This window comes from Andrena cerasifolii, chromosome 5 (assembly GCF_050908995.1).
Source record: "Andrena cerasifolii isolate SP2316 chromosome 5, iyAndCera1_principal, whole genome shotgun sequence".
Lineage (NCBI taxonomy): Eukaryota > Metazoa > Arthropoda > Insecta > Hymenoptera > Andrenidae > Andrena > Andrena cerasifolii.
The window spans coordinates 4,316,516-4,344,241 of NC_135122.1; the positions used below are offsets into that span (position 1 = coordinate 4,316,516).

Genomic DNA, 27,726 nt, shown 5'->3' on the forward strand with positions numbered 1-27,726 from the left:
TCATAATATGTCTGGATGCTTCAGAACAGGGATTAAACCTCTAAAAAGAACTGTTTCAAACTGGTATGAAAAGGTTTCATTGCTAAACTATTGTGAAAACCCGTTATTCTAAGTAACTTATAAAAATCTGAAATTTTTTAATATATCGGTTCTATTTATATATGTTTATCGTACATATGGATTCTGCAGCGATTCCAAATGAATTTTATCTTCGATGCTTTAAAAAATGAAACTGTAAAGTAGTTTATAGCATCACGTACTGCGTATGATGTAATTAGGTGAAACTACTAAATTGTTTAAGAATTTTCTAAATCCAAGTTTCAATGTCGTGTTATAAAAGTTTACTATATTATCAAATAAAATTGATGCGCGAAATGCATGGCGGTGTTACATTAAATTCTTTACAATCAATTATCCCAGTAAATATATTACCTTCTCGGATATCTGCAACAAGAATTCCTGCCCGCGGATACATATATTACATTCTTCAAGAAATATGAAATCACTCTTTTCACAGGCCAAGCCTTAAAAAATGGTATGATCTCGGCTCGGTATGTAGGGCGACAACGCTGTGAAAGCTCACAATTTCATATCAATACTGTCAACAGTCACGCGACGCACGTGCAAGCTCGGGAGCGTTGGAAGCGGTACGAACACATCAGCCGAAAAACAAAAGAAACCGAAATTGTGACAGTACCAGGAGCAATGTCTCGGCAGCCCCTATTCTTAACTATTTTATACGAAGCATATATATCACACAGACCATCTAGCGCAGTGTTTCCCAACCTTTTTTGTGTCGCGGTTCCCTTTCATAATATTCAAATAACCTGCCCCCCCCCCCTCTGTAAAAGGTAAGGTAGATTTAATAAGGCAAAGAAAACATATTAAAAATAGGTATTTCAGAATATAATTCTAACTTAATAATATTTAAAAAAAAAACTCAGAATTCACATCGAGACCCACCGGTTGGGAATCACAGATTTTGCGCATAGGAACCACACACATTTAACCGCTTCGCTATGTAACGAATAGAAGATAAAAGTATATAAAGGAAATGCGATAACTTTAAGGGCTGATTTCACCCCTTCAGAGTGTATTTCCGCAGAAAAATAATTTGCTGCTTGCGTGCTTTAAGATACTCTACATTCACGCGAAGTTTCATTAAAATCAGAATTTTCGCGTTGCGAACGTTTCCTTTTGAGACACTGACTTGTTCAAGATAACTACAGATAACTGACTTACGAAATAGGATTGACCGGAAAAAGCTACGTAGCTTAAACCAGGTCGTGTAGGTATTCGCAATAATAGTAAAGATGTTATGATTAATATTATTATAATTGAGAGCGTCATTTCTGACAGTTTTTGAGTTATGATGTGTAATAGGTATATGTAAAAAAATTCTACATCACATGGCGCACATTTGATGCAAATCCGATGAAAACTCAGCGATTTATTGCAAATAAATAAAAAAATAAATATTAATATTTTTATTATAGAATATATTTTCGCAAAAATAGAAATAAAAAATTATCAACACAATAACTACTACTTACTGTCTGAAAATATGTATATACTTTTCAGTTAGTGTTCTCTTAATTTAATGTTAAGTCAAGGCAATAATTTTATAAACAGTTTTTTCCAATTTACTCGAAGTTGGTAAAGATGGAGCTGCATCCCCTCTTGCTGCAAGGTCCTCAATTTTATGGTTGTATTCTATTCGAATTTTAAATGAAATTATGACAGGTACATACTACATTTATATATTATAAAATATATGCTGCATATAATTCGATGGATAATATACGATATATCTATTAAATGCAAATGTAGGGAAACAGAAATAGAATATTTTATACGTTCATAAGTTTTGGAACGCAATTTCTACGTATACACGTGAGTAGGTATATACGGACAAGACAATTTGAAGTAACGAATACATATTGGCATTCGCAACTCCATTCGTTTGTTCCTTTTTTCCCCACGTGAATCTAGCATGAGATACCTACCCTCCGGTATTTTGCGTGTCCGCTAACGGGAAAGAGAAAACCGATAATAGAGGGATCATGGAAGCCGGACAGGTGCGCAATTTCCGTGGTAACCAACTATTGTGGAATCTGCTTCCCCTTCTCTGTGCTGCCCTTTCATACCTCTACGCACAACACCGAAAACCCGCAGATTTCTGAATACCACACATTTTCCTCTTAGTGTGCGCGCTGTACCACACCGGTGTGCTACGAGACGATGTTAAGTATGCCACGACGCAATGCCTCCAATAGGAGGATAAACACAAGTTTTCCAATTCTATTTTTAATAAAAAATGATAAGCGGTGGTCCTCGAAGAGTCCTCACCAAGAACTTCGAATTGTTCTGTCAAATATCGAACCGAGAATAAAACTACTGTGTTCATTGAAACAAGCACAGTTATTACAATAGTTACAGTCAAGACTTAATATTAGTTATAAGTAATGAAATTTTAGTTCGTCAGTTGCGATGTTAAATTTATCAAATAGAAAACAGTAAATAAACAAATGTAATTTTTGTATATACACTCGTAACTCCTATATGTTTTGTATATTTTCGCTTGTGGTGTTCCGAGAAATTCTGGGAAGGGCTTAGGTGTGCCGAGGGTGAGAAAAGGTTGCGGAGCACTGTAGTATTGCCTACATACATAGTAATCAATTATCTAATTATTATGAAATATTAGAAATATTTATGCAATTGAGAAAACACAAATTAATGCATAGGTACATTATCCAGTTGGATAAGTCAGCTGTATAATAAAAAAGCTGTCTACCAATGCTTCCTTCAATTCCTTCAACGAGGAAGTAGGTACTTGCAATTAGTTTTTATGAATAATATAACATCTATTAATTAAGACTTTAAATTGAATTCAATATATGTATAACAGTCTGAACTTATAACAAAAGATAAACTGTAACCATGACTGAAGTAATTCAAGAGCTTCGTGAAAAGAAAAGAGAACTGGATTATATTCTTCAAATAAAGTTTCATAATCATCTAATGAATTTTATTGAATTTGCATTAAAAATATTTCTATCCGTCCAACTGGGCTCCCCTCAAGATTAATTAAACCCTGAGTGCGCCACTGACATTAGTGCTTCTAATCAAACAGAATATTTGTCGTGAATCATGCACAGATACATAGAATTTTGATAGATAATGCGTATCAGCCTTCGGTTGATGTCCTAGAATATACATGTTAGTGCATTAACGTTTAAGTCCGCTTGTTGACCACACGATTCAACCAAGGCGATCAAAGCCTGTTTCACGGCTCCCGGCATTGTACACATGTCTGTAAAACAAACCTTCGACCACGTCCCCGCACACGAAGATCGACCCAGTAACGTTTACACAGCTACACATCCAGAAATACGTATGCGTGCCCATGTACGTATGTTCCCATATCCATTCACATGCACGAGGATCATTCCTATACTGTTGCTAGTGCCAAGTGAGTATCAGGTAAAAGCATTTCCGTGCAAGGTGGTCCCGCAGAGTCATAACTTCTCTCATTGCGAGAGTCTTAGGCACCAATAGAGTTGCCAAGATCAAGAGAAGCAAGTTTGTGGAGAACTGTTCATCGTGCATATTGTTTTGCTTTTGAGTTTGTATCTGTGCGTTCTTTTAGGAATGTATTTGAATTCATAGGAAAATATTAACCCTCACTTCGCGTACTAATAATTTAACCCTAACCGTGTACAGGGGTGGAATCACACCCCACGCATTTTCAGTCCCCAATGTACAGAAGAAACTTTGGCTGCGTAAATTATAAAAAACATAAATTTACAATTTGATTTTATATTCAAGGTAAACTTTATTACAGATTATATTATTCACATAGGAGAGAACGTCCTATCCGCTGTATATGTATATGCAAATATCGAGCTTTCGGATTTTTGCATAACATAATGGATATAAACTGCTTTTTCCTTTCTTAGAACAGATAGAAAAATGATATTAACCAGTTTAGCTGTTAACCCATTAACTCATTTGTCACAATTAACTTATTTTTTACCAACACCTCCGGCCATTCTTTTGGCAGCAATTCACGGCACTTCTACCGGAAGATATAATTCCAACGGGTAGGAGCTCCCTCTAAATTCTTCACGGGTAGAAAAAGAAAATCTTTCATTGCATTGTACAATGCGTAGATGCCTGCAGAAATTAAATTGCGAGGGATGCTGAATAATAGAGAGCTAAGGTGGGAAGACAGGAAGAGATATTTTCGTATAATTATAAAATTATTATGGAAGAGATTGTCAAGACTACGATTTTTTAATGAAAATATTACCGAAATAAGGAATTGCAGAAGAAATGAATTACTTCACAACTATATTATTATTATGCACACGCATACTAATTAACGATTACATCAAATATTATAACCGTGAAATAAACAAATCAAAGAAAAGTCTATTGATCGTTTTTAATATACATAGACTATGTTACTGCGACACAATATATAAAGTTGCTTAACATTGTACTTCGATGACTGCGCACCTGGTCAAAGTTCAAAGTTAATTTTCTAAAAAATTAAAAAAAAAAATTAAATCCGACTTCAAAAAAATAACAATGCGCTGAAAAGTAAAAAATAATTTTGTTCCTTATTTAATAGGAACTACGGACTCTCAAATTTTGTATGTCGGCGCCTCATCATTTGCACTGTGTAAATATGGCGCCGACTTAAACAAATTGAGAGTCGTAGATTAAATAAGGAACAAAATTATTTTTTACTCTTTAGCGCATTTTTATTTTTTTTAAAGTCGCTTTTAATTTTTTTAAACATATTTTTTGTACTGTTTAATTATTTAAGTACCTTTATTTAAGTTATTAGGTATTAACTACATTTATTTAAATAATATATATAAAATATATATATATTATAAAATAATAAATATAATATAGTATTACAACGTAGAGGTGACACGATTCCGAGCGATCGTTTTTGTTCTTTTCTTGCCGATGGCGAGAGCGAATCAGAGGGACTGAAAGCGAGCAAGAAACGGTACAAGACAGACGACGCGTTGATATTTTGTCTGCTCTGTTTTTCGGACGCCTGATACTCCCGACTCCGTCCTTTGCCTGTCCGCGCATACAATGTATTCTAATGAAACAGATTTCTTATTTTTTGGCGTAATTTCAAAAGTACTGGACCGATTTTGATAATTCTTTTTCCACGACCTAAGTTGATCGAAGCCAAACTAAATGCAATAAGTTTCACAAAAATCGGTTCAGTAGTTACGGGGAAATTCGCGGTCAAACATAATACGTATTACACACACACATACATACACAAACACACGCGCGCGCGTAAATACAAACACCTGGAACTAAGAACCTCTTTCTTTTTTAAATCGGTTAAAAAACTAAGCGAGTTTAGACGAATGTGATCATTTTCACAAAAAAAAAACTAAAAAAAATGATATCATAAAATCAGAATCTAAATTTTGAGCGAAGCCGAGTAGTAAAGCTAAGTTATCTCTTCATATAGAATCACCACCCCTCCGCTTGTACCATCCATTACGGGGCACCCCATGTACCTACATACGTATTTGGGTCACGCACAAGCGGTGCGAAAAAAAAATATCGACGAGGGTGCAAAAGTTAGATATTATCAGCAATTTGTTCAATATTGTTCCTGTATATAAACTGCTTGATAACATGAAAAACAAGCATCTATATTCTACAACGATTGTAGATTGACGCAGCAGATGGAGCGAAGGAGTACATAAGCACAGGGCAATGGCGAAACTTCTCTACTATACCTAGCCACTGTAGTCAGGAGCTTTCCTCACGTTCCAGGCCGGCACCATCATGTCAATAGTCAATACAATGATTTGCACAATACTTCTCAGTATGCCAACATAATTGAATTGTGTGTGCTAGCTGTCTCCACACACGTGCATACGAACGCAAGGCAATTTTCGTTTAGTCTTGTGCGCTGAAGTATCAGTTGTCTTAATTAAGTAATTTACCGCGCATTGAAAGAAATGGAAAAGGCTGAAAGACAAACTGGGACACCCAAAGAGATTCTTACATTTCTGCAGAGTTCTGTGTACACACATCACACAGCTTCATACGCGCATGTATACGCGCACCCATTCGTAAACACGTACACCACGTTTATACGTGAGCATAAATGGCGAGGGCTGCGTTGCATAGTGAAAACGAACAAATTTGTGTACTGTGACCCGTAAATGAATCTCATCTCGTGTAAATTACATTGGTATCGCTGGCTGGATAAAGACAGTAGGGAAGGAAGAAAAGGAGGGGGAAGAAATATGTAGAATGAGGAACAGCTTTCATGTTCAGTTGAATATTCTACTCAACATGCCTGCAAACACGACCTCGTTCAAGTTACTTTTAACACATTGCACTACGCGTTCACGCATTCGTGCACTGTATTTAATTTGTGGCAAAGTCAAAACGAATTTTATTTTTTTAATTATAAATTTGTGTAAGTTACAATGGTTATAATAAACTGTCAGATTAAGACTTGACTTTAAGGGGGAATCTTGTGTAATCGGTCCAAAAAATCAATTTTTTGGGGGGGGGGGGCATCATTGATAGCATTATTGCCATGTGGAAAAGATGTTCATAAAGCGTCCAGCCGAAATTCCAACTCTGAAGGCCTATACAGGCTATTTTTGCGTACAAGCTATACGCGCGCGCGGCAGGAGAAAAAATTTGAACGCATTTGTCTTGGGAACAATTTTTTCACATTTACAAATCACACTGTACACGATAGCTCAAAAAGTATTCAACCAATCAAGTTGCGCTTGGGCATACATATAGTTTATTGCATTCTGTCGTCGATGAACCTAAAAAAAAGGAAAATTTTTTACCATAGACAGAACGAGAAAATGTTCACGAAAATGTAGGTACCGTCATTTAAAAGTTCATTATTTTTTCCATTTTCCATTTTTTTCTTCTCCCACAGCTTCATCGACAGCGTAATTTCATACAGAACAAGAAGCTGCCTGGTTTTCTCGTTGTAGTTGAGTACAACGGACGCTAGAACCTTCACCGATTTGCAACTCCGATGACGAGACAATTACGGAATCTGCTAATTTCTCCATAACCAGCGGCCATATTTTAAGATAACGAATTTCGTTTATTTGTCGACATGTGCTGAAGCAGATCCCTAAAGATTTGAAACAGATTCGTTCCACTGGCTGTTTGCAAAAAGTCCCAAACTTTTGTCCCTTTTTATGCGTTTTACACAAGGTTCCGCCCTTAATTCCCGGTATCAATGTCAGATTTTCAGGATTTTTACTCGAACTGGTGGAAGGATGGCCTCTCTGAATTTCCATTAATTTTCCGAAAACGACAACTGTGCTGCTACCGCAAGACGGATATTCAAAATCGAAATCCCATATAAAAAAATACCATTCTACATTTTGGACTTATTTTTTCACGTAGAATCTCTCTCTTTCAAGTTGTATCAGTTGAGTGTCACCCTATGTACTACATATGCCAATATTAAATGCCGTAATTGCTCTGAAAGCTATTTTATTATAATAAAGCTGCCAGTTTCACCGCGATATAGCGAGGAGCGGGGCTATTAAAAAGGAAGCATCAAGATAAGTATTGGTGCTTTACTTTGCAAAGCTGAGAGTAATAAAGGAACAAAGGAAATGGGAATTTTAAAGGACGGAGGAAACAGGGATCGAGCGCTTATGCCTGTAATACCATTAACTTTAAGCGCGTCCTAAATCTATTTTGATAGAATCTCGAACATGCGTACAATCTAAACGAGGCTTTATTTCCTGCAGCTAACTTTTTCAACTTCAAATACTTATACTTCAGATTTATTGGCAACTGTGTAAAGTTAATAGATCGAAAGAGGTAACTGCACTCGATGCTACTTCGTTGTCTATGTTTTCATTGACATTGATACATATTGTGTTCATGTATGAACACGTTAGGTATGAACAATAGATTTGTTCAACACAGAAGCAAGATTATGATTCTCTGAGCAGCTGCTTCCTTTATCATAGTCCTCCCTGTAATGCGTGAGTGTAAACATAGGTTAAGATACCTCGATTCGATTATTTCTATGCTTTAGCCCGGGCTTATTATTTCTATGATGCCCGCGAGCACAATGCACCCCTTTTCAATGTGTTAGCTACGCGGCACTGCGCTTCCTTTACACGAACAGTTCCCCACTTCTCGTCTACTGCTCATGACATCGGTATTTGCCCGCAGCTCTGTGCCCGCGGGCATTGTGCGGGCGCCCGTAGGGCTGCCAGTTGCGCAGTGGCGGATTTAAGTAAAAGGCCCAGGTGGCAAAAGTTTCAGAACAAGGGGCCCATTTTTTCGGGAAAATGAAAAGGTAGTTTACTAAAAACGGGTAGTAGTTCAGAAGAAAATATAGTGTTTAAGTCTAGTGTCATTTGAGCAGTACTGTATATTATGTATGCGGCCATCATTCTTCGCAAAATTGAAACATTCAGACTAATTAAAATGCACTAATATGCATTAGAGATTCTAATGAATAAGTACCTCCTTTATAATACTGTATTTATAATATCGTTAATATTAGACGTGACATTTCAATCTTATCCAGTCTTATAATTTATTGACTGTATATAACCATGATCCTCTTAGCTTCGATCCTATACAAGGGAGGTACAAGCTACATAACTAGGCTTCTATGCCAAATTGGCATCCTCGACGTGCCGCAGATTATACTACTACTCCCAAGGTATTTGTTTTTATAACGTTCAGCAGCTATAGTATCGCAAGAGGTATACATAGACTATCTAGAGAGTGGACAATCTTGTTTAACCCTTCGTTGACACACCTCTATTTTCGGTTAACTTTGACATACTGGGTGGCTCACACCCAGAGCAATTTTTGAACGACTGCCATTCTCATCTAAAGAATCCAATCCTTGTGAAATAAATCATGGGTCAATTTCAAGGTCTCTAGAATATATTCCGATAGTTTTATAACTGAAATTTTATTACAGTTTTTGTAAAAAAAAAAATGTAGATTACCATATGTCGAGAGAAAACGAAGAAAATCTTCAAAAAATTGTAACATTTACAAATTTCAATATTAGAAGCTAAAAATCTACAGAGTTCTTGTTCAGATATAATATTTTGAGAAAAAAATAGTTTGTGAGTCGGCTTTGGGAAAAAGGTATTTATTTTGTATATAGAAGGTAGGCTGGTAAGCCATTTCGGTAATTGAAAAAAATAGAGATATTCCACGAATATCCACGATATTCGACGTAGAATCTACGTACCTATTGGAAAAGGTACAGAGCGTCAAAATTAGCTAATGGGTGGCTCATGCCCAGAGTGTCAACGAAGGGTTAATAATTAATACCAAACACATTTAAGAAATTGTCTATATTACACATAACACCTCTGACGACAATGGATACCCTCTTAAAATATGCAACTATACGTAATAAGTTTGTTTGAAAATAGAATAAGACAAGTGGCACAATTGCAGAATACGACTATTAAACCCTGTCAAATAATAGCTATATGGAAATAAAATATCTAGTAAATCATTGAAAACCTCAGATACGGCGAATCCTCCACCCAATTAAGTTTAGATCATACAATTTTTGTATATCGTTATTATCCATGACTCAGGTCCACAAAGTTTAATCTAACAGACTGCAACCCGCCATCTTGTTATTGTCTAATATAATAATTAATAAAGTACGAGAAAAAATATCTGTTATGATTTCTATCATAATCTAATAAAACCTGTACCATAGTGTCAGAATTCTATAAATAAAGTCAAAACTAAATTAATATGGTATTGTTACAATGTGCAGGGTGGATAGCGTAGCTTGTTCTCTCACGAATCGACATTTACAAATTAGGAGAATCCTCGGTTGGTTACGATAAGCGGGAATTTTTTTAGAGGACACTATGCAAGTTCCTTCAGAAGCCAGACTGTTAGAAATTTAGATGCAAATATTGTAAATATCCCAGCATGACGGCTGTCAGACACATTACGCTCGTCCGACACATTATTCTTATCCGACACGTCAAGTTTTTTAACCGAATATTTCCTCACCGTCGTCGCGGTTGCATCGCAAATTGGACAGCTCGGTCTCCTGCCACAAAGGTCGCCACTTCTATTGTGGTCTTAGCAGTTACACTAAATTGAACGGATTTAGTGCAAATGGTAACGGTATCTGTGCATTATTTAAAAAATTATTGAGAAGTTGCATATTACCCCGAATTACCTTACCCCTACCCTACTACATATTCCCACCATTCCTTTTATTCTAATGACAAAAAATTATGATCCGACACTTGCCAAATTTGTCTTTCTGTCCGCTAAAAGATAGGAGTAAAAAGAATATAGGTTTCCATTTAAAAAACTAATGGTGACCTTAAACAATTTGAAAAAAATGACCTGTAAAAATTACACTACAGTCAGCCATTAGGTTCCTCTAAACCAAGGTATTTAAAAGAAAAATAATTTAAATTGGTCCAGTAGTAACGGAAATAATTAAGATGATCAAGTTACGTTGTCCACCCTGTATATTAATTATAATTCGCAGAAAAATATCATACGTTTGCTGAGCATTTGTTCCATTATTATATTTTAGGCAATAAATGAACCTCGAGGCTGCCACTACTTCGGGGGTCCAATTAATGAAACACTGATATCAACACTAAACGAGATTCTCAAGAATTTCAAGGAAATATAATCGAGCATACACAAGATCCGACACTGACAGCGGAAATTTGAAATTCATATAAGAGGAGCTGCACTGTCAGCTATTGTGAAAGTAATGCAGCGTGTCTCGCCGCAGCTACGGATACCGTTTGTGGATCATTTCAACTTCTGCGGCCAATCCTCTTTTCCAAAGTCGTAACAACCTGGGAAGTCCTCGATGCTTCTGCAAGTTTGGGATGCATCGGGGTCTCTTCGATATTACGGATCTTTGCCCGTTCAGTTCGTGGTTCGCTAACGCTGTTTATACCATGAATGATGTAACAGTCAGTTCACGGACCAGCCTGAGCGCGATAAAAAGCTCCGTCGTCGTCGTATTTCAGAATTCCTATGCAAACGAACGAACGCGACTTGACTTCCAATAAGGACAATGATTAATAGCGAATTCGGCACCCCGCACTGACTCTGCGCTGTTCTGTTGCTGCTCTTGTTGTGCGATCTCGCGGGGATTTTTATTGGAACGCGAGTTTTTATACCTTTCTCTTTATTAAGGCTTTTTTCTGGTTAAAAATGTTAATTTGTCATCATTTTTTTAATTGAAATAAAAGTGAGACATGTTTTTGTCTGAAATACGGTGCCTTTTTTTAACAGCGTTTTCTAAAATCTCTAGCGTTCCGTTTCTTTCTGAGAAAGGAAAATAAGGTTAGGTTTAGCAGGTACAGAGGGAGCACTGAGGGGCACATTATACGGACAAGCGTTACAACCCTGTCCCCTTTAGAGGCTTCATTTAAAAAAAAAAGAAATCGTTTCAAAAGTGCTCATTTTGCTATTTTTTCATAAAATTAGAAGCTTTTATCACATAATTAACGATAATTATCAATTTATTCACTTCTGGAAAGTACATACATATTAATTAATTAAAAAACCTTTGGATAACTTAACACTAGGTTTCTGTGTTGTCATTGCCACTACTCGTTCCCAATAATTCCATAACGAATAAATTTCGGTCCATTTCGAAAGTGATCTGAAGGTTATTCCTCCATAAATCCAAAACTCCGAAATGAAATTTGGTCAAGAAGGGAGAAAATGTGCCAAACGTAAAATAAATTCGGTTGAAAAGGAGGAGGGGGGGATGTGTGAAACGAAAAAAAAATTAGGTCAAAATGTGTCCAACGAAACGTTTTAGACGTGGCAAGTGAACCAGCGCTGTCCAACTCGCCTCTTAAGAGGCAAAAGCCGTCCCCACCATCGCCCGCCGTTGCCATGGCGCAAAGAAGCCGCCGAGTCAAAGTGATTTTGAGCTGATTTTGCGAGAAGGAGGTAAAACGAGGAAAGGGGAATCACCATTATAAGTAGATGTCCCTGTGATCAAAGGCAGACGTTAAAATTGTATCGAAGAAAAATATAATATAAATTGTATAAATAAAGTTGCTAGTTTACAAGTTAAAAAAGCTACAAGAGCTCAGATGTTGGTAAGATTATTAGTTTGAATTATAATATACGTTTTATTTTATTTTCATTTCTTTAAAGTTAAACACACGCGCATATCGCTGATGTGGCGCGCGGCGCCGGACACGTGGCCGTGACAGTAGTCAGGCACGCATAGTCACAGATTATCGAGTGCCACGGGACGAGTAGTACGCTGCAAAGCGTGGCAATCGATGCTCAGACACGTTCGCCATACCCCCAACCTCTCTCCAATTTGGTTAGCAGTCGCTAACCAGCCCAAACAATGGTCTCCAGGTACGGTATATATTAAAGCGATTTACATATCACGCACGTTTCGACGCTCCAGAGATGAAATTCGTTGCAATAAGCGCGGCTGAGATTGAACCTCGTTATGTCATCAATCAGATATCTTCCATTAGATAGGTACATACAGAATGCTTTAATGTTATAAAAACAAAATGCGAGGCACAAGGTGAAATTGAGGGAGACATATCCCGAATGATTGAAGTCGTGTTAGTAGAATTTTTATTCAATTTTGTTGTGATTTAGACTCGCTCTTGTACAGGGTGCATTCAGAAACCGAGTCCAGCTATTGCCTTTTTTCTAGGTAAAGCTGGAGAAAATTGGTAGAGGGAGATGTTGAACTATTCCAGTTCTGTTATTTTATGACTATATTCTATTTAAAATTAAAATTTAAACTAGTTTATGTAATACATTTTTTGTAATTCTTTTTACGCCATTTTGAATGCAGTAAAGTTGAACTTATGTGTCCCAATTTCATTTTTTTTTTGGATATAATCATCGGATCAATGTTCGACAATCTATTAAAAAAATGATATTTCCAGATTGTGTGTTCCTGATCATCAAAACATCATCAGAACTATCTCCTTGAGCTAGTCTGAATCACAACATTGTGCCGTCCGACAACCGCCTACCGTCTCCATATAAAACCCATTGGACAATGTTTCGACGGACGGTAGCCTCCTGCCGGCCAGACGGATAGTGAGAATCCACCTTAAGTGTTCTACACATGCTGAAACATGTTGCTACGCCCGCATCGACTCTCAGGTTTCATTACACATGTTACTATGTGCATACATATGTGCGTAGATTGGTTTCCGCGTATAGACATCAAAAGCGGCTTGCATCAATGCAGGAATCAGTGTACCGACTTGGCTGATGAGCAAGGCCCGATTCTGATGCACGTTTCAACGTGTAGAGTGTAGACCGTGGCATCGATACCAGTCATGGTTAAAAATGAAAGCTCATTAAGAATTTTGGGAACGATTTATTAATATTTGTGGAAAAAAATCAATGTTTACGGAATAAAAAAAAAAACAGAATATTCAGACAAAAATTTACGGAATACCCCGTACAAGGAACTTGTTGAAAAATGAAAAGGAACAATTCTAGCGGATAATAAAGATTATATGGTTAAAAACATTCACAGTGTGAGATGCAGTTTGTGAAGATAATTAAGGAAAATAGGGGAGAGGTGCTATGAAAGGGATAGGTTTTAAATAGGACAAATCGAATGGCCAAAGAGAATTTTACATCCCAAGTGCATCCCTCATATTTTATTTTTCAATCCGTGGGCGGATTTTATCCAATAAATGCCGGAGAGTATGGCCGGTATTCATAGTCGCTACTTATTCTTAAGCAAATGCTTAAGTAGCGACTATGAGTACCGGCCTATAATCATCCTACGTAAATAATTTTTATAATCATTCGGTGCGAATTACGAAATTTGTTTCTCTCAATTAACCACCTCTTTGCTCATTTCTTTTTGGTCTTCAATTTTTTATTTTTTATAACTACTATACCTCCTATTATTTAACTGGTAATAACACTGGTATTAGAATATAATCAGACATTTTTAAAAAGGTGTTTCAGCGTTAGCATCAGATCACAAACTGCCAGGAATCGGTAATGCGAAAGCTGAGAATCAATACGTACGTCCGTCGCAACATGTTTCAGCATGTGTACACCGCTTTGCATAGGACGTGGGAACATTCGCAACCGAGCGCTTGGCTCTCGAGAATAGGGAACCGGGAATAGTACAATGTGGCATCCGCCATTAACAAATGAGAAATGTCAAATTCGGCATTTCTCATCGGATCTTGACGAAAGTGACACCAACCGATTCCTCGTGACTTCCCGATGAAAATGATACCAAACCCGACACCATTCGGACTTTAATTAACGAAATTACATATATAATAAAATTGTTTTGTAAATTTTCTGCTTCGTTTAAAATTGTCTGATTTACATGGTATTTGGTGTCTTTTAATCGGGAGAATGCCAGGAATACATTGCCGTCACTTTCATATAGATATGATAAAAAATAAAGAATTTTTTATTTTTAACTATCAAGCAGAAGAAAACTCAAAATTGCGTTATGAGGACGTCGGTACAATTAAAATTAAAGTTGAAGATAAAAAATAATAAGAAATGCTTTATATGTACCGCAGCTCAAATACAAATTGCTATCAAATCGCTGCGCTCAGATTGAAGAGTTACAAAATTATACAAGAAATAGGCCACAAAAAAGGTAACGCAATTTTGTTTGGTAAACTTGCCGATAGACGTGCCTGAAATTCTTACCTAAATACTGATAAGTACTTTTAACATCCCTATAACGTTGGGAAAGCGATTGGCCATGAAATATGACACTAAAGGTTGAGATATATAGTGCACGTACAGGGTAGCCCATGTAATAGCATAATATCTCGAAAACTGTACGATCAATGTTAATCATTCTTATCTCGAATTTTATAGATCCATGGGGCCACTAAACCTATATTAAGGTTGACCCCCATGCGCGCCCCCTAGGGGGTAAGACCGAGGTTAGCTTTAAAATTTCAAATGGAAACCTATAACTTCGGTAAACTGTGTTACAAAAAGAACAACTTTTATCTGAAACATTTTTTCTTTTAGGTACCATTCCCTTCTGTTCCAAAGCTTGTCCACAAGTCCATTACGGTATTTTGCAGTATCGAATAGCTATAAATAAAACAGCCATCCAATAGCTGTAAAAAACAACCATCGAGCGGCCAAAAGGTGTTCGTTCGTGTAACAGAACGAGCCAAGTAAACAAAAGGTTTCACTTTGCACATGACAAAATACAGAACGGGGAAATTAATGCCAGTCTTATTGACACGAGATATATGATTCCTGATTTCTGAACAAAGGCAGTCAGTCATGAAGAATAATGTGGGCATTAAAAGAAATTGAATTAAAAGACTGTACATTCTTCAGGCAGCGATGCTTGCAAGGGGAGAATGAAGTTATGTGTATCACTCAGGGCCGGCGCGAGGATGGTTGGCGCCCTCGTGCAAGAAAATTTTTGGCGCCCCCAAATTTTTGCACCTGTTTTCTATTTAATATGTTTCGTCTTTACGAGGTACAATAAAAAAATAATTACATTTACGTTTTGTTTATGTGGGAGTTGAATTCCTTTATTATTAAGTGTGCGATATAGTTTTTAGCGCCCTCTTCGGCTGGCACCCTTATGCGGCGCATACCTTGCTTAATGGGTTCCGCCGGCCCTGGTATGACTTGATGCAAGCAACGCTGTCAGAAAGCGGTGCTACGTTATGAGTTTTTGAGTTAGCACTGCTGCTGGTGCGTTGTATGATGGAGATAGACGAAAGCATACATATTCTAGGTAGCAGCTAGTTTTTACCCAGCTGAATTGACAAGGGAAAATCCCCAACCCGGAAATTCAAAACATTATGAAACTTTGGGGTTATGTAAAGGATATATGGAGATGTATTACGCACTTTTTTTTTGCTGCTTAAATTCAGACTAAGGGGGTGGAAATGACACTCGGAAATCCGGGTATTTTCCGATTTTGTGTTGTAACTCGCGAATTGTAAGAACTGTAAGTTGCCAAATGATAGTATTAACCCTCAAACACCACACTATATTCTCCTAACGCCTCCACCACACTGGGTCTATGCGACCCAGAATTTTCTTTCCTCTATATATAAAGATTTTCTGCATCGATTTATGGAAATATATATATGTCATTATGATTGGTTCCAAAAAATATAATTATTTCGAGATGTGAAGTCGAGTGATTTTTTACTTCTTCCCAACGAATGTTCTCTGTGAAATTATACAATGAAACGGTTGGAATAATAATTTATTTCACAAAAACAGTATTAATCATTTATTTACATTAAGAGTAGTCGGAACATATTTTCGCCACATATTCTCTACACATCGGCCGATCGCATTTTAAACACTTTTTCTATCGATTGAAAAGTATGTGTTTTATTTTACACAGCGTAGAAATACTGTCGGAACAACAAATCACTGCACAAACAATAATGTTCTGTAGCAATTGTTAACTCCACTTTTCCGAAAATACTGACGTGGACCCCACACTGGGTCTGCGTGACTTATAAACTAGCTTTTTCACGATGTCACTCGGCTTCTTCGGGTAAATTAGGGGCGCAGAATCCGTAGTAAGGGTCCCAAAGTTTTTCCCCCACCATTTACCGTTTAGTAGTGGCCACGAATCTTTCAAACTTATAAAAATTTCAGAGAAATAAAATTTTTAGAGAAAATTTTTTAGAGTTCCTTTCATCCATAAATGAACAGAAATACGAGTACCCCAGCAATTGCGGCGTGGCTATTAATACCCATAGTTCGCATTCCAGATATTCTATAGTTCAATAGTTATACTGTAATCGAAAAAAAATTCCGCAGTTCGTATTCGTTATACCGTAAGCAAAAAAAAATCTGCAATGGATATTGGTTATACTGTAACCAAAAAAAAATCTGGTCATCGATAATGGTTATCCGTAACCAAAACGGATAAAGCTTAATATTCTTTAATCACTTCATTTTTCGGAAAATCTATGCAGTATTTAATGAAGACTGACTTCCATTTGAATAAAAATTAACTTTTCCTCAATGATTTTTTTTTATCTCGGCGGGAGGCGGTACTGGGTAAAATATACCACAGAGGCGCTAGTTGCGAAAATATCAAGACTGTTTGAGTTTTGTTACAATTTTTTAAAGAACTTTAATAAAGATTTTAAGATATTTCATAAATTTTCTTTGATTCTTAAAACACTGTACTTTAACATAAAAATTACAAAGTTGAACAAAATATATTCTGAAACCGTGGTTTTTATGTTTCAATTTTGGGTATTTTTCACCCGGTAGCGACAACCTGTGTTACAATATGGGGTGCGCTTCCCGCCGGGTTAAATTTAAAAAATAACTGTTATTTCTGGTCTCTGCTTTACAGCGGAGCGAAAGGGAATGAAGAAAATTGTCGACTTACAGAGGTTTTCGAGTTATCGAGGTTCGACTGAACAATGTACATGCAACCTATCTTTTGTACATAGCAAATAAATAAATGGGCGTGAAATCGGCAGGATAGAAAATGGCGCACTAACGAACCACAAAGTACTTAACGGAATTGAGTCTTTTGCAGTTTTCCTCGTGCCATCCGATTAATTTGTCTAGCTCGGCTCTTAGTACGAGGAAGTCGGTTTTCCGACCCGTCTCTCGTTGGTCTCATCAGACGCCCCATCCTCCAGCCACCTAATGCTGCCTCCCCCATCGAGGGAGATGTCTTTGAATTGCATTTCGCGAGGGAAGAAGAAGTAGATATTGCTTATCTCCGTCGAGGCTCCGCCATGTCGTCCTCGACTATGTATTACATAATCATGCTTTACCGCTACCGTAACTTAGCGGAAAGAAAGTGCAACTCACTTTAAGATTTCAAATTAATATAATAATCTAATGAATACTAAGATATCGAATGCAATCTTACTATAAAGAGGAAAACTTTAATGAAAGGGTAAAAGTCTGGGTTAGGGGTTTGACTACTGTAGAACGGTCGAAAAATCTAATGTTTTTGTTCCGCTTAAATATTAGTTTAAAATCTTTAGCTTAATTTTGGAGATATAAAGCCGAACAAACAACCCGAATGTCTGCGCGCCGAATGATACTTTTCAAAACGGTGTACCTACATGATTTCTCAATCTGTATTGATGCAGTTGTGACCAAATTTTGCAGACACCTTTGTTCCTACATTCTCTAAGCATTAACGGACCAGTTTTTGAAAATTCCTTTTTTTACGGGAGTTACGGACGAACTGTTGCGAAAATCGATATCCTTTCTTTCAACACGCTGTTATTCTGCGAATTTTCAAAATATTAAAATATTTTAATGCTTAGGAATAACATTATACTTAACATATAACTTTTTTTTTGTTTTAGACAATCCAAATTTGAGCTAGGAGGTGCACTGTTTAAGAAAGAAAAAGAAAACGCCGTAAAATGTTGAAAATTCTGTATCGAAGCATTTGCAGAATTATAATCTGAAATAAATCCCTATTGTGTGCCTCGGTAACAGAGGTGCCTCGGATTTATTTGAAAATTTTGCACACACTAGTAGATAGGTGTAGGAGAAATTCGGCAAAAACCCCTCGAGTTACATACATATCGGGTCAGGCATAATAGCAGCCACGCTGAGCCTCGCCCATTCTGTATTTGCGTTTTTAATTCTACTGCGTCTGTATCATATATTATAAAAGAATAAATACGATTTATTATTATTATTATTATTATTATTATATACAGGGTGATGCAAAATGTTGGTGTCGAACTGGTGCAGCGTATTCAGGAGGTCAAATAGTTGAGGAATATTGATATGAACCCATGCTCGAAAACGATTCATTAAGGAGTTATAAGAAAGTAAATATTTGTTACCCCTCTAACAAAATTGTACGTCGCTTGATTTTTATTTGTGGAGTCATATAAAACAACTCGTCTACTCGGCCTTTCGACTCGACGAGGCAATGCCAATGACGTACACAAATTGCACGCTGGCAAGTCAGTAATCAGCTTACAAACTTAACATTCTCCTTTGGAAATCCAAACACTTGCCCCGGTGCAGAACTCCAGCGGCTAACAAGGCATTCTTTAAAAGTTTCTCAATCTCGTTCGCAGGGTACGCTTCCGCGTGGACCGATTTGATTAAATCAATGCTTAGGGGAGAGCGGGGACAAAAGTAACATTTTTTACATTTGGCCTAACCTACGATTACCCTTTATAGATATAAAAACGACAATTATGCCTGAAGATAGTGTGTTTCTTGGTCCACCATTTGAGCCCAGATTCAGCCTTAGGTAAGTGATAAGTGGTCAAAGAGTTATGGCAGTTTTACGAAGTGATTGTCATTGTTACTTTTGTCCTGCAGGGGTAGGACAAAAGTAACATACGGTGGGGGCGAAAGTAAGACTAATTATTTTCAGGAGAATTAAGTAAAACACTTCTTCCAACGCAAAATAGGATTTTTTATTATAAAAAAGCGATAGAAAAAAATATTTAAATACACATATTTTAAGTAACGAAAGGTAGAAAGCATAACCAGCTTTGGACACTTTTGTGTATTTAGTTGAATGATAGGTATTAAATTTCACCTAATCCGAATTAAAATTATGACATATGTAGTGAAGATCGTCCAGGCTGCAGTCTTCGTGGGCCTAACCCTTAAAATCTAGACATTTGGGATCATTCTCTCTCGAACAGTTTTCACTGAAAGGGTCCAAAGAAACCGGACATAGACAATCATTATCATCTAAAAAATAAAAAAATAAAAACACAAATACAAATACAATACATCAATATTGTATTGTATTTTAGTTTTCCTGTTAAACAGGATGGCGTTTCAAAGCCTATAGCTTTATATTGCCCAACGAACTTATTTTAGTCAGTCCTTTCTTTATCCCTTTTCCTCCTCTCGCTCATTCGGGGTCCCAGTAGCAGCGGCGCACCGGGAGAAAAGGTGGTGTCACCCATCTTTCCTCAGTACTCCGCCCCGTGATGCTTAACTTCGGTGATCTAACGAGAACCGGTGTCTCCATCAATAAAATGTGCTATTTGTAAATAGATTTCACACTTATTGCAACGTTCACTTTGAATTTATTACACTGCCAATATTTTTTTTACGATAAAGTAATCTGTTTTGTTTTTAAATACAGAATTCACAATATACACATTTTTGTGTGCAAAATGTTCTGCCCAAACCAATGCATATTTCCTTCATACGATTTTAAATTAAGCACAGTGATAGGAAAATATGGTTCCATTACAGCATGGAAGCATACCTACATTCAATGATTACCGAAGATACGAAAATGTATAATAAACGATACCAATAACCGTGCTCGCATGACCTGGATTAACCTTTCCCGTTAATAACAATGGAATATGCAAGCAATAACTTCGTTTATCAGACCTTATTTTCCACTGAAACATTGTACAAGTAGGTATACCAATTATTTCGTAGATACATAACCTGTAACAAAATAACTCGTATAATCAATTTAAATTAATTAATATTAATTCATTCATTCTTTAATAAATCATTGAATGAGAGCACATTTAAATACAAATTTCTTGTACACGTACATATATAAGGAACTCGGAAAATGTAAGATACCTAAATGTTTTTCCTCTGAATTTAGTTGTCAATAAAATCGGTTTAAGACTTGTAGTGGGTATGACTGATTAATTTGTTGTCATTACAGATTGCAACGTAAATTACTTTAGCGTTCCCTATTTGTTTTGATAAGAATTCACACATTAATAATTTGCATATTCATTTTCTCATTGATATGTCGTAATCTGATGGGTGCATGTGTATTCCCGAAAAATTACAGATCACACAGACGTGTTATCTTTTCGTCCGAAAGCAGTCCTTGCAGTAGATGTCTCGAGTATGGGGACAGTTGGTTCGAATTCTGTAGCATCGTAAAGAAATGTCTCCATGTTAAATGCCGCTGTATTAAAGTTTGATTCTGCGCTGTTGAGACCCGAAGATAGATGTAAACGGTAAATCCGCGCGGCTATCATTTGAGAAGTCCTTCACGGAAGATAGCGGGGTTGGAAAGTCCTTGACGAAGAACGTTACGATTCAAAGCCGCAAAACTATTTTCCGATAACGACCGACACTCGGTTGGTGGGGTACATTTGTTCCAGGCTCGCGCTCTGATTGCGCGGGACGCACCCTTTCCCCGGATGCATATTTTACTACGTTGACAGATTTATTGCAGGCACGGTTATCCGACTGCACCAGCTTCTACCTTTATTTTATTATTTTTATTGTCACTTGTTTTTGTTTCATTTGTCTCAAAGACCCCATACCTTCGGCTGTCAGTAGCACGCTGCTCGGGAGACGGATGGGGAAGTTGCTCCATTATTAAACTGTATGCCAGATAGACGTCCAAACCAGGTTCGGATTAAGCCGTTTTCCAAGCGCTAAAGAATCTTACCTTCCTGTCCAAACACTGGCAACGTAAAACTTATATATATTCATGCGTGGAACTTACAAATTGGAGCATTTTTTAAAACAGTTCTTTTATGTTAATAATCGTTAAACGTCGAATATATTACGTGCAGGCAATAATGTAGAATGACAGTTGTACTCATAACATATTTTATTTGTAAGCTACTCGATAATTCGCATACGATGTTACATAATTAGCTTAAGGGGAGGTTTCGGTCTAGAGCCCAACAAAATAGGCGATCTTTAGGAATTAATTAAAGGAAAACTACTATATATAATTTAATGTGACTTTTTGCATTGTATTAAGGGTGTCTTAAGTTATAGAAATATATTTTTTGTTTTATAATTGATCATTACAGACGGCACTGGGGAGTCGTTAAAGTCAAGGCGTCAAAAAATTCATCCAAATCGGTGGGACCTGTATCCCTAAAAGTTATAATCCGATTCGACTGAAATATTTCTTATTTTGAAGAATATACTTCTGGCTAGGGGGAAACTAGAACCAATTACAAAAATAACATTTTTTTTTGGAAAATAACGACATTTGAAGTTTGAAATCAGTTTTCCCTATATTTTTCACCATTTCAACGCCTTTGAAAATTATACATTTTCAATTTTTTGTATTCTTTTCTAGAGTTCCTCCTAGCCAGAAGTATATTCTTCAAAGTAAAAAAAGTTTCAGTCGAATCGGATAATAACTTTTGGAAATGCAGGTCCCACCATTTTGAGAACACTGTTTCGAGAAAAACGCGTTTAAAGTTTTACGTGAGTGCCGAGTGGCCGGGTATTACCCATGCATTTGCCGCTACTCAAATGGCTGTAACTTCGGGAATTTTACGTATTTCAATAAATCCTTTTAAACGCGTATTCCTAAAAGGTTGAACATTCGAAGAATGAAATAAAAAAAAATCGACTTTTAGACCGGAACCTCCCCTTAACGTATCCAATTTCATTTATTTATTAATTTATTTTTGTTATGTGAATATAATACAAATGCTTATAATGTTAATAGTATTTATTAATCCTGAAAGTATGAAATTACTGAAACTTTAAACCCAAACTAAATGTTCAATACTGTTCCGTTTTTCGCAACGAAAGCGTATTCGGAGCAAAGTGACAATTCATTCGTTATTTTGCGACCGGTAATTTGTTATTTTCGAAGGACATTTCGAAGATATCTACTTGCTGTATTTCTAAAAACGAACAAAGCTTGTAATTTATAGCTTGCTGTTTTACTTAACCCCTATATTGCTCTTTCGGTACTGTTGTCCACCACCAACTCGCGGGAGAATTTGATTGTAAACCACGACACTGACGAGATGTTCTATCCGATCAACCTGATTAATTTTTGGGAACCAAATTAGGGGATGTTTACCCCGTCTATTTAGAATGAGAGGTTCCTTCCTCCACTGGGGAATTTACAGAGAGGACGAAATGGAACCAATTAGATTTCTGTCACCTCCCAAATAGCTATCTCCCAACCACGATTCGGCAAGTAGCGCTCTTTCCGTATCGGTGCGCTCGCAAAGTAACAAGCTTTGCAAAGGAATCTTTTCTATTACATGTATATCCACATAATACATGTTCTGATATAATACTGTTGCACGTTTTTCAAATAACTAATAAAAATCTAATTGTGAATTTTCTCCTTAATTCGATCAAACAAAAAGCCATTTTATAATTTTAAATACGCTAGGACTTATACGTCAGAGTTGGGCATTAGCCGAGTAATTTTTTATTCAACTACATTTTTATTCGAACGAACTCGAATAAAAATTTCGAATAAAGCGAAGTTATTCGAGAATAACGAATAAATTTTTAGTCGTTATTCGTTATTCGAAGGACCGCCGTGGCGACTAAGCGACACGTATAAGCGGGGGCCAGAACCCGCGCCGAAGCGGCTTATTCCTGACGCTTACAAGGGAAGATCCTGAACCCGAAAATTAAAAAAATTCTGAAACTTTGTGAATATGCAGGGGATTTCCCCCTGATTACAACGCAATTTTTGTTTGCTGCCCAAATTCACTCGAAGGGGTGAAATTAACCCCTCGAAAATTCGGTTACTTTCCGATTTTGTGTTATTATGGGGAAGGGATCTTATTCTGGCGAATTTTTGTTCGTAATGTTGCATGAAAAAACAAAATCACTTCAATTATTCAGACGTGCAATTCGAAATACGAATTGAATACGTGAATCCGAAAAACTTATGCTGTTGTAACATACCAACTGCTTGGAAAGCCGAGTCATTCAGGCGGTTTACTGTTATTGCATCTGTAAATGTTTAGAAGTTAATGGAAATTGTATTTATTTAGCGAAATAAATAAATTAACACCTTAATCGGAACATAATTAGTTTTAAATTAGTTGAATTATAAATTCTTTAGATTTAGACTACTTACTGACGATTTTATACTCGAAGCTTTGCAGTTGCCTTCTTTTAACTACTTTTACAACGAATCAATTACATTCCTTACTGCAAGAAACGTTCATATTGGCAACTTTAATTTTAAATCTCCATTCTACACGAAACAAAATATAGTGAATTTAACAGCTCGCGTACCGGCTCGGAAAATAAATGGTTAGTGTGCTTTTACTATAATTTAAACTGATTTTATAAATCAATGTTTAAGCCGTATATTATATATGACCCGCACCATATTATAATTATTATAAATAAATTGGATATGATGTGATGCAATGAATAATAAATCTCAAATAATCTCGAAACAGATCACGAATTTAATATTTCGCATTTCAGGTATCCGGAATAAATGAAACGTAAAATCGCTACACAACAGATACTTATGAGATCTATCATTTTAATAAACATTCGTTATCTTTATAGTGACAGCAAAAATAATTACCTACGTCTTTCTATATTTTACAAAATCTTTCAATCCTTGTAGGGGGTAATGTAAACGCCCGAAAAGTATGGGTTGGTTTGAATTTTCGTAATGCAAAAACTTCTAACGATATCAATTTGAAATTTTACAACTTAGTTTATCAACATTCGGTGAAGTTACAATCGCTCGTGCGAAATTTGAGTGAGTGATGTGAACGCTTTGAGTGGAGTAAGATTATAAGAAATGACCTTCGAAAATTGGCAAGCTTTTCCGAGCAATCGCTTCTACCGAGAAAGCTTTGTCCAGCTCGCCCTTCGCGTTGAAGTAAGTACATATACGCCGACGGTAATGAAAAATTTACGTTTCTAAATTTTCTGTTAGATTTTTATGCGAGTGTTCTTATCAAGTTGGACATTTTTTCCAACAACACTGACTTATTTTCAGCTGCAAGTGGAAGGTTATACTGTTTTCTTGACTTCACTGTATATCAATAATATTGTAATGTATGAGATTTTGTATTATTTTTTTTCTATATTCTATTAAGTTTTTATTATATTTCCTATTGTGTTTTATTTCCTTTCAACATGGGTTGCAACTTGAAACGTTAAAATCTTAAAATTATATTGTGTCGATCAACGGCACAACTCAAACGGGGGTGTAAAATATAGGGTTGATTAGTGTTCGGTTAATATTCTGTTGAATTTCTTGGTGAACATGCTATCTGTGATCCTTACTCTGGATAGATGCAAAAGTATAGTCAATTTAAACAAATTATACGACCAATATTCAACTATTAGTTAAATGCAAATTTTCAACTGTTTCTCCTGTAAAATTTATATTTTTTTAATTACGCCACTAACGATGCCAAGCAGCGATGTGTTATGCGAATTCTCATTAATTAGTTTTCCCCATTTTGTGGAATCCAACAGTTTGTTCGTTCATTAGTACTTTTTTGCCCTGAATGAAGGGAAGCAGGGATTCACTTGTTAAACAAACACCAGTAGCTTTTTCAACTGAAAAAAATATTAAAATTTATTGGAATCAGGAGCAGACTTGTAAATCGCAGAAGACTTGGAATTTACATAACATTTCTCGTAAGGTGCAATTTTAATGAAAATCTCCGAGTGATTCACTGCTTTTGGCTGATAATTTGCATCCACGCAGTTAAGCAAATTAAACTGTTCGCTGAAAAAGTTCACTTGCATTTAGCGCTATATCGAATGTGCCAATTATATGTACGGTAATAAACGGACAACTTTATTATCATTAAGTTTGTGTACACCGCGAGTGTTTGTCGGAGAAGTTTCCGACTGGTATTTGAATTGGATTCAACCAAGTTTCTTGCCGGCACGTTAAAATTCAATCTTCCCGAGCTAAAGTATATCCCAGCTTTTTGTTTCCGGAAAAGTAATTAAAGCAGGATTTCGCGTGCCACGCTGTATTGCAACGCCGTACGAAAGAGATAGAAGTTAGAGATTCGGTTTACCCGCCGTTTTCTAGGGAGACTATGGTCGTAACAAAGGGGGATAAAAACGTATTCCTTCCTACGTCTCTTCTTCTCTCCTGCGTTCCCCTTTCGGCCGAGCACTATTTCGTACTCGCGGCGCGCCGCAAAACTCCCACATGTTACCACGGTGTCAAATAATCCTGTCGTCGAAGGCGAATCTACATCCTACTCCTTTCTAATTTTCCTTCGAGTGTAATGGTAAAATATTTTTTCCCTCGCTAGACGTGCCGTCATATTTTCCATAATTGTATAAAGTAAATTGGGCCGTATCGTATTTCTGACTGTCGGCCAGAAAGTAGCTGTCGAAATGAAAATGCACATCGAATATTTAGACGCAATTGAAATTTTATGTTAAAATAACAAATTTACAGTCAAATCTAATTTTAAAAGTCTCGCAGAAAGTTGCATGATGCATGAGTGTCTTAAAAGTTTGTCTAGCCCTGAGAAATTCATCGGTTCAGTCAAGTGTGTGCATGGCATAGTGCATATTATCTCGTGATTTCTCAATTCGCGATTACTGGACCATGTGGGAGGCCTTTTAATTTAACAGGATTCCATTCAGATATACCCGTTACTTAGAAGACTTTTTCAGAAACTGAAGGATGTTTAAAAACAGAAAATGATTTTGTAATCAAAAAGTGTTTCATAGAGTACCGTGCCTCTACGTGTTAGTGATGTGAACGCGAATTCCCCTAAGGTGATAGGTCTATCGTTTTAGCCTATACTTCGCCGATGTTAGTAACTAAGGGGGAGAAACAAGTATCTCACTCATATTTCTCCAAATATTCCTGCAACTATTCACTTACACTAAGTTCAACTAAAACGTATTTATACATTATAAATAATACTACGTGATATGTATAAGCATTAACAATAATGTATCGAACGATTAAACATTGAGAATAAAAGAGAATTCAGTCGGCGCAGAAAATCATTTGCAAATCCAAGGCCAAATGTTACAAATTGCTTGCTATCTCGAGTTCTATCGATTATAGTTAATAATAATTTCTACTGGGCGGTTAGTGTAAATGTTGTTAACATTATTTGTCACAGCAATAGCCACTGGAATGGATATTTTAGCCGAAAATCCATTTTTGCCGAAGAATTCGCTGGATTTCGCAATTGTAACTAACCGTCGACCTTGTTTTGATCGGGGGACATCATTCCTCGAAGTCTACATAAGGAGCTCACAGATCTTCACGTACTCAGTCGTCGTCGGTCCTCCGGTCTTGAAGGACCTCCGGGAACCCTGGAGCTGCCGAGCCATCTGGATCCACTGGACTTCCTGGGGACCTGGTTCTTCCTCCCTCTCCCCCCGGAGCTGCTGAACTTGCTGGGGACCTGGTCAGGATTTCAACCCTGGTTCTTCCGCCACCCTCTCGCCCCTCTGGCCTGGGTTCGTTTATTCGCTTGGTGCTGATGAAATTTTGGGGTTCGGTAAGTCATTTAAAATTTTATTGTTTTGCGAATGTCAAATCGTTTTCCATCATCTGTCCTATTTCCATGCATACTTTCGAGAATTTTGCGCGAGTCGTTATATTTTGTGTATTTCTTCGATGGGTTTGCATGATTTATTTTATTTGATGCATTTCTTCGATGGGTTTAAATGATTTATTTCATTTTCGTGAATTTCTTCGATGGTTTTCTCTGATTCATTTCATCTCGTCGATGTCTTCGATGGTTTTCCCTGATTCATTTCATGTCTTCGATGGTTTTCCCTGATTTATTTCATCTCGTCGATGTCTTCGATGGTTTTCTCTGATTCATTTCATCTCGTCGATGTCTTCGATGGTTTTCCCTGATTCATTTCATCTCGTCTATGTCTTCAATGGTTTTTTGTGACTTCTGTCACTCTGTCATGCATCTCATCGATGGGTCTACATTCTCTGCTCTTTCCTTCAAGTACTTATCTCTGCGGTGGTTTTGCATGCTCGTGCGT

General features: G+C 36.7%; 1 protein-coding gene across 1 annotated transcript in view; it reads right to left on the reverse strand.

Moving 5' to 3' along the window:
- The window catches only part of Invadolysin (leishmanolysin-like peptidase, invadolysin), a 310,080-nt gene that overhangs the window by 89,753 nt on the left and 192,601 nt on the right, over window positions 1-27,726 (reverse strand). The window lies entirely within an intron of this gene.